Source organism: Nannospalax galili, unplaced genomic scaffold (genome assembly GCF_000622305.1).
Source record: "Nannospalax galili isolate Female #2095 unplaced genomic scaffold, S.galili_v1.0 scaffold341, whole genome shotgun sequence".
NCBI lineage: Eukaryota > Metazoa > Chordata > Mammalia > Rodentia > Spalacidae > Nannospalax > Nannospalax galili.
In genome coordinates, this window is record NW_008346082.1 from 825,341 (window position 1) to 833,107 (window position 7,767).

Sequence of the window (7,767 nt, forward strand, 5' to 3'; positions counted from 1 at the left end):
AGAAAGATAATAATAGAGGAGGTGTAGTTGGGTGTACTTTGGTGGGAGTAGAGACAGGGAGAGCATCTGAATATGACCAAAATATATTTTAAGAATTAAAAAAATAATAAATAAAATATTTAAAAAATATTTTATTCGTTTAAAAAAAAAAGAAAAGAAAAATGGGTCTTACAGGGAAAAATTAAGGTGTTGGCAGAGCCGTGTTCCTTTCAGAGGCTCTAGGGAGAATTGACTCCTTACGTTCCCCAAGCCTTTCTGCTGCCTGTATTTCTTGATTCATGGACCCCTTCCCAACAAATGCAATCACTCCAACCTCTCCTCGCTCTCTCTCTCTTGCTCTTTCTCTCTCACGCGCACTCTCTCTCTTTCTCTTTCTCTTGCTCTCTCTCTCAGCTTTTTAGTGGCTAGTTCTCATGTAGTTCAGAGTTTGTGTACTCACATGTATGTATGCATGTTTGTGGGGAGGCAAGTATGTTTTTGTGTGCATGTACATGTGTGCATATTCATGTGGAGGACAGAGGTTGATATCAGCTGTCTTCCTCAGTGGCTCTCTACCTAATATATTGAGGCAGAATCTATGGCTGAACCTGGAGCTCACCAAAGCTACAGAGTTTACTTTGGGGATCCCCTGTCTCAGCCTCCCAAGTACTGGGATTACAGCTGGGTCACCATGCACATATGACATTTATGAGGGTGCTGGGTGTTCACCCATTGAGGCATCTCCCCAACCCTGTTTTGGGGAGGAAGATCTTTTGAGACATGGTCTTAAGTAATCCAGGCTTGCCTCAAACTCCCTAAATAGCAGAGGCTGGCCTTGAATTCGACCTCCCGCCTCTACATCTTCAGTGCTGGGATTAAAAGTTTGTAGCACATACTCCACTCCCACAGACTAAAAGAAAATTTGTCTAGGTGTGGTTCATTACATCTATAATTCTAGCTCTTGGGAGGCTGAGGCAGGAAGATCAAGAGTTCAAGGTTAGCTTGGAATACATATTGAGACTCTGTCAACGGTCATCAAAAATAAATTTGGGTTAAGTGGCTCAGTGGTTAAGAGCATTGCCTGCTCTTCCAGAGTACCCTGGTTCTGTTCCCAGCACCCACATAGAGGCTAACAACCATCTGTAATTCCAGTTCCAGGGGATCCAACTCCCTCTTCTGGCCTCTGTGGGCATTGCACACACATAGTGCACTTATATACAGGCAAAACATGCATACACATAAAATAAAAATAAATCTTTTTTTAAATTTTTATTATTTTTATTTTTGTTTTATGTGTATGTGTGTATTGCCTGCATGTAGGTAAGGCACCCATGTCGTCCAATGCCCGCAGAGGTAAGAAGAGGCTGTCAGATTCCCTGGGACTAGAGCTGTGGACAGTTGTTAGCTGCCATCTGGGTGCTGGGATTTGACCTGGGTCTTCTGCAAGAACAACCAGTGTTCTTAACTGCTGAGCCATCTCTCCAGCCCCAAATAAATCTTTTGTTGTTGTTGTTGTTTTTGTTTTTGTTTTTGTTTTTTTGAGACGGGATCTCCCTGTAGCTCCAGCTATCCTGGAACTCACTATGTAGACCAGGCTGGCCTAGAACTCACAAAGATCTGCCTCCCAAGTGCTGGGATTAAAGGCATGTACCACCAAGCCTGGCCTTAAATAAATCTTTCTTTAAAGGGAGTTTAAAGGAACGTGGCTCAGGGGTAGATTGCTTTCTTGAGCTTTACAATGCCCTAAGCTTAATCTTGCATTGAAAAATAATAATAATAAACTATGTAGACCAGGCTGGCCTAGAACTCACAAAGATCTGCCTCCCAAGTGCTGGGATTAAAGGCATGTACCACCAAGCCTGGCCTTAAATAAATCTTTCTTTAAAGGGAGTTTAAAGGAACGTGGCTCAGGGGTAGATTGCTTTCTTGAGCTTTACAATGCCCTAAGCTTAATCTTGCATTGAAAAATAATAATAATAAATAAGCTGTTTTAGGGCTGGTGAAATGGTTCAGTGAGTAAAGGCCTTGGGTCTGAGTAGACATAATGAAAAAGGTAAACTTTTTCAAGTTTGCTATCAGGCTTGAAAAAAAACCCTGAGTTTCACAGGATAGAAGCAGAGAATGAGTCCCAAAAACTGTCTTCTGATCTCCACATGGGCACTGTGGCATGAACATGCACACACACACACACACACACACACACACACACACTAAATAATTGATGAAATAGTTTTTTTAAATCCCAATTTATTGGGCTTTCTAACAGAGCCTAGGATGGGGGTTTATTTACAGAAGAGTGGGTGCCTCCCATTTACTGCCCTGGAAAGTCCATACTCAAATATAGATTCTGTGACTTCTGGACAGCCACACAAAATGGTGAGAAAGGTGCCTCCCGGCATTCTTGGCTTATATATCCTTAGCCCTGTCCTCACATGCAGCTAAGGTAGACTGATTGGATGGGAGGGGTAAGTGACTCCCCCCTTCAACTCCTTGATGAGCATGGGAAGGAGGTGTGACTATAGCTTGCTGGCCTCGTGGTCAGAAGACACTTCAGTTAACACTCCACCCCTATAGTTTTAATTGCTCTAAACCTAGTCTCTTGGCACAAGTCTAATAGTTTCAACCCTGTGTTTTTTTCCCCACTACAAAAAAAAAGCCCTTCCAAATTTATAATTATATATATATATATATTTTGAGACAGGGTCTCTATGTAGCCCTGGTTGGTCTGGAACTCTCTATGTAGACCAGGCTGTCCTTGAACTCACAGAGATCCACCTGCCTCTTCCTCATGAGTGCTGGGATTAAATGCATGGGCCACCACACCCAGCCTGTGTATATAGAGATATTTTTATTATAACCAGTTAAGCAAATTTCTTGAGTGGAGAAATTTATTGATTTTTACATGTAACACACCATTGGGTCTGAGTAGACATGTTTATGTTTTTCACTGATAATGTGGCTCACCCAGATAATCCCAGCACACAAGAGACTAAGACAAATGGATACCAGTGAACACAAGGCCAGCTTGGGCTACATAGTGAGCTCCATGCCAGAATGGGCTAGAGTGAGACCCTGTCTCAAAACAAATGATCAAACAAAAAAGAAAAGGTTAATCACTCAGAAAATCAGAGTCAAAGAATCAGTCTCCCAGCCCTTCTCTGTCTAGTCCCTGACTGACTCTTTGTCCAGGTTCACTCAGTTCGGCAAGTGTCCTGTGCTGCCATCTACTGGTATCTTGGATACATTTTTCTACCCTCCAGTAGCTCCAGAAGTCTGTGGAACCAAGACCTAAATTGCAAAACATGTAACTGTCACATAGTTCACTCAGTACCTGTACAAGGCAAAATATGTACTTCTTCAGAGCTTTCAAACCTTCATAACCCTGTATCAATACTTTTGCATTTAAACTATTAATGCTGTAGTATTTTCCATTTGTGTTTCCCTATTTGTAAGGAGTTCTTCGTGTATTCTAGATTGGCTTCTTTTGTTAGAGAACTCTTCTGCTAATAATATCTTTGCTCACTCTGTGTCTTGCCTCCCTACTTTTTCAGACGGGGTCACACTTTTCTCTGAGCAGGTATGAAGCAAATATTACTCCTACTACTCAGAACTCAGACCCCCCCCAAACCCTATCATTTCAAAAACCTGAAACCCCACTACTCAGATTCCCTCATTTTCACAGACCTCTGAAACCCTTGAGACGTTCCAAATCTTACAGATCTCCCTAAGGGCAAATGCACTTGCTAACTCAGGCATCCCTACAAAGAGGCTCAAGTTCCTCAGCAGCTCACACCAGCAAGAAAACCTCAGGAATCAGGGAGTGGTGGTTCATGCCTGGAATCCCAGCACTCAGAAGACAGAGGCAGAAGAATCACGAGTTGGAGACCGGTGTACAGTAAAGAGGGACCCTAGAAGAAAAGAGACGAGGAAAGGAGAGAAAGCTCTCAGCTGTGGCTCGAGCTTTGGCCTGGGCTCTACTTTCCATCGCTGCCCGGATCTGGTCAGTTTGGGGTAGCAGGCCAACCAAAGCCCCGCCCTTCTGGACCTGTCATCACAGAAGCCGCACGTGGCCGGGGTGGGACCTCCGACGGCCTGCAGCCATCACTTTGTCTCCTCGGTCATCTATTGGGGCCAGCGCCGCCAATCACAGCCAGCGGACCCGGGCCAAGCATGTGCGCTCCCGGGTGAGACCAGTGGGAGAAGGGGTGGGGAGGACAGCCTCGGAGTTCAGAGGGCGCCAGAACCGAAAGGGACCTGCACGGGGGCGGTAACCAGGGGGTGAGGCCTGGGGAAAGCGGAGGATCCTGGGCTAATGCAAAGACGAAAGGGGCGGGGTCTGAGGGGGCGTGGTTAGGGCTACAGAGGAGGCGGCGTCTGAGGGATTAAAGAACCGAGGAAAGGGGACAAGTGGGGGAGGGGGTAAAAGAGAATGCGGGGGGGGGGGGGGAGCTGGGACAAGGGAGAGGGTGGGCCGGGGCGTTGCGGGGGCGGGGCTCGGACCAAGGGGGTGAGGTTACAGGCCGAGGCTGCAGCTAGGGCTGCTCAGTCACTGCCCCATCCACTACCTCCTCAAGTGCAACAGGATCCACGGAACTACAGGTGTGGGGCGGGGTGTGCGTGAAAAAAGGGACAAGGACGAGGGTGCGCTTGGGTAGACATGAAGTGGGGACCACCGTTAGGGAAGAAAAGAATCTGGAGAGTGTCGCTCTGGAGTGTGTGTTGCGAAGTTGAGGGAACAGTGAAGGGGCTCAGTGTATGGGCAAAGAGATGTACTCTCTAGGGGCCCTTGTGGGGGAAGGGCGAGAGTGCTTTGGGAAGAGCGTAGATACAATATTAGAGAGCGGAGTCGCTTCTGATGTGGTTAATGGTGGTACTTAAGGGAGAGGGGATTTGGAGGAACTTCGGGAGAATGGGGTCTGTGTGATGGAGAAGCGATCGGTGGTCTAGTGTGAGAGGGTCAAAGGGAGGAAGAAGGGATGGGGCTTTGGGGTACTGTAGGAGGGGCCGGAGTTGTAGGTCCCAGTGAGGAGAACCTCCAGCACTTTGAGAAAGTAGCAGTCTACAACATTGTAGGGACTTCAGGAAGACATTGTGGTCTGTTTTAGAATTGAAGGTGCTGGAATTAGTGGGGCGAGAAGCCAATCTAGTGTTTCTGGCTTCTCAGCTCCTAACTCCCCCTTCTGGTCTGGGTACACAGAAAGCAGACAGGCCCTGCTTGTCACAAAGGTTTGTGTGACTGTCTCCTTAGCCTACTTTGGACAGGTCTAGCTGAGGTTGGGGTTCCTTCCCTAACCTGGTACACACAACTGGTGCCTCTGGGGACTCTTCTGTCACTAGGTTCCTGTCAATCCTCTAACCTAGTTCCTGTTCCTCCCAGAAGCCTGCTTTGGTCTCTTCCTCCTCCCCCCCACCCCCTTTGCCCTGCCCTAGTACTCTGGGTGTGCTCATTTCCCACTTCCTTCCTCACCCTGAGGCCTGGCCTGGTTCTTGCCAGTCTAGGATCTATGCCCTGCCCTGAACTTTGTACTCAATGGCCAAGAGACCCTGGTAGTCAGCTGTGAGGCTCAGATCCCACCTTACAACCACCAAGGTTTCTACCAGCAAATCCCAAGTGATTGGTAGCCACATTTAAAAAAATATTTTATTTATTATTTTTTTATTTTATGAGTATGTTCCCTGAGTACACCCGTGTCGTCCAAAGCCAAGGAGATCAGAAGAGGGCTTCGGATTCCCCTGGAACTGAAATTAAGGACGGGTCATAGCTGCCATGTGAGTGCTGGGAATAGAACCCAGGTCCTCTGCAAGAGCAGTCAGTGCTCTTGACCCCTGAGCCATCTCTCTAGCCCCCAGTGGCCACAATTTACCACATGCCAGACACTGATTTTTTTTCTACTGTTGTTCCTCTCCTGGATGGGGAATCATAGGGCCCTCAGAAATTCTGGGGTTCTCTAGGAGGACGGAAATGCTGAAGAATACTAAGGGTCTTTTTGAATGTTTTGAGAGGTGGGCCACTATTGTAAGCCAAATCCAGAAAGGGATATAAAGCTAGCTAAAAGACGAAGAGAGAATGGCTCCCCATGCTCCTGGCTTGGAAGCTGACTATCAGAATTTAGAGTGGAGCCTAGTTGTCCTGGGGGCTCCCCTAGTTCTCTGAGGGGACTTGATACAGTGCCACAGTTCTTTTCCCATTTAGATTGGCTCAAGAAGGGTGGGAAAGGCCTTCCTTCCACACCGTGACTGAATGAGTGTGACAGTGTTGCTAAAAAGAGCCCAAGCCAGCCTCACACAACCACCCAGTTGCTGAGAGTCTGGCTAAGAAGGGGAGGGGTGCTCAGGGCAGACAAAGCCATGGGGTAGGGTTGGGTAAAGGAGAGCAGGCTGAAGCCTTTCGAGGAGGAACTGATTGCTATGGCAACACTGCTTCCCAGACCCTCTGTCTCAGGAAGGGCTGGCTTAGGGCAGACTCATTTGAGCTTCCTTTGGACTGGGGCATTTTGTGTGAGTGGGTGGGGCATAAAGAGAAAAGGCACCAGTTTGCTGTGAGGCTTGTATGGCCTTTAGCTTTGATGCCAGCAGCAGGGAACTGAGATGCTTGAGCCGATCCTCTGTGATGGCTCCAAGTGCACAACAGCCATTGGGAGTATAAGATCAGAGCTGTGTGTGTCCTCAATGGTCATTTATATGGAACATTTATTATTTATTTATTTCAGGGTTTTGAGACAGAATCTCTGGTAGCCCAGGTGAGTCTCAAACTCACTGTGTTGCAGAGGATGACTTTGAACTCGATCCTTCTGGCCTTCACCTCCAAAATACTGGAATTCTAGGTATGCACCATCAAACCCAGCTCAGAACCCTTCATTTTACAAATCTGGAAATTTGTAGTCAAAGGAACTGGTTGCCAAGATTGCATAATGAAAGAGCAGAAGTTAGGATCCAAGTCTCCAAATTGCTGTTCACAACCCCAGGGCCCATTGTTTTCTTCACTAAAGTTTAGTGAGTGCTTATTATGTGCCAGGCTCTGAGATGCTGGCTCTGAAAATGTTAGCACAAACAAAAAACAAAGTTGCTGTTCTCATGGAGCTTCCATTCCAAGAAAAGAAGAAAAAAAAATATGTGTAAAGGAAGAAAAAAATGAATATTTATGAGAAGGGGAGAGTTAAGTAAGCTAATGATAGCAGCTTTTTTTGTGTGTCTCTTGAGACAGTCTACCTGTAGCCCCAGCTGTCCTGGAACTCACTATGTAGACCAGGCTGGCCTTGAACTCACAGAGATCTGCCTGCCTCTGCCTCCCGAATGCTGGGATTAAAAGCTGGTGTTATCATGCCTGGCAATTTTTTTTCATTTATTTATTTTTATTTTATGTGTATGAATGTTTTGCCTGCATGTATTTTTTTTTAATGTGTATGAATGTATTGCCTGCATTCATGTAAATTTATCATGTCATGCAATCCCACAGAGATCAGAAGAGGGCACTGGATTCCACTGAACTGGAGTTGTGGACGGTTGTTAGCCACCATGTGGGTGCTGAAAATCGAACTTGGGTCCCCTGCAAGAGCAGTCAGTGCTCTTAACCACTGAGCCATCTCTCCAGCCCCTGCCTGCATGTATGTTAAGAGCTTCTGTGTGTGCAATGACTGCAGAGGCTGGAAGAGGGTGTTAGATCCCCTGGAATTAGAGTCATAAATGATTGTTAACTGCCATGTGGTTGCTGGAATCTGAATCTTGGTCCTCTGTAAGAGTAGCCAGTGCTGAGCCATCTCTCCAGTTCCAGCGTTACCAGTAAATATA

At 46.6% G+C, this 7,767-nt stretch overlaps 1 protein-coding gene across 4 annotated transcripts in view; it reads left to right on the forward strand.

Annotated features, from left to right (window-relative positions):
• The first annotated feature begins 4,487 nt into the window (after positions 1 to 4,487).
• Fam214b (family with sequence similarity 214 member B) overlaps positions 4,488 to 7,767 on the forward strand; it is a 14,429-nt gene continuing 11,149 nt past the window's right edge. Inside the window, exons 1-2 of one of the 4 annotated variants that reach the window (XM_008842396.3) lie at positions 4,488 to 4,578; positions 6,690 to 6,803. The gene's annotated coding sequence lies outside the window, so the exon portion shown is untranslated. Of the gene's footprint in view, positions 4,579 to 5,722; positions 5,749 to 6,689; positions 6,804 to 7,767 lie in introns of those variants that run through there. The other 3 variants (XM_029567966.1, XM_029567967.1, XM_008842398.3) reach the window with 3 other exon arrangements.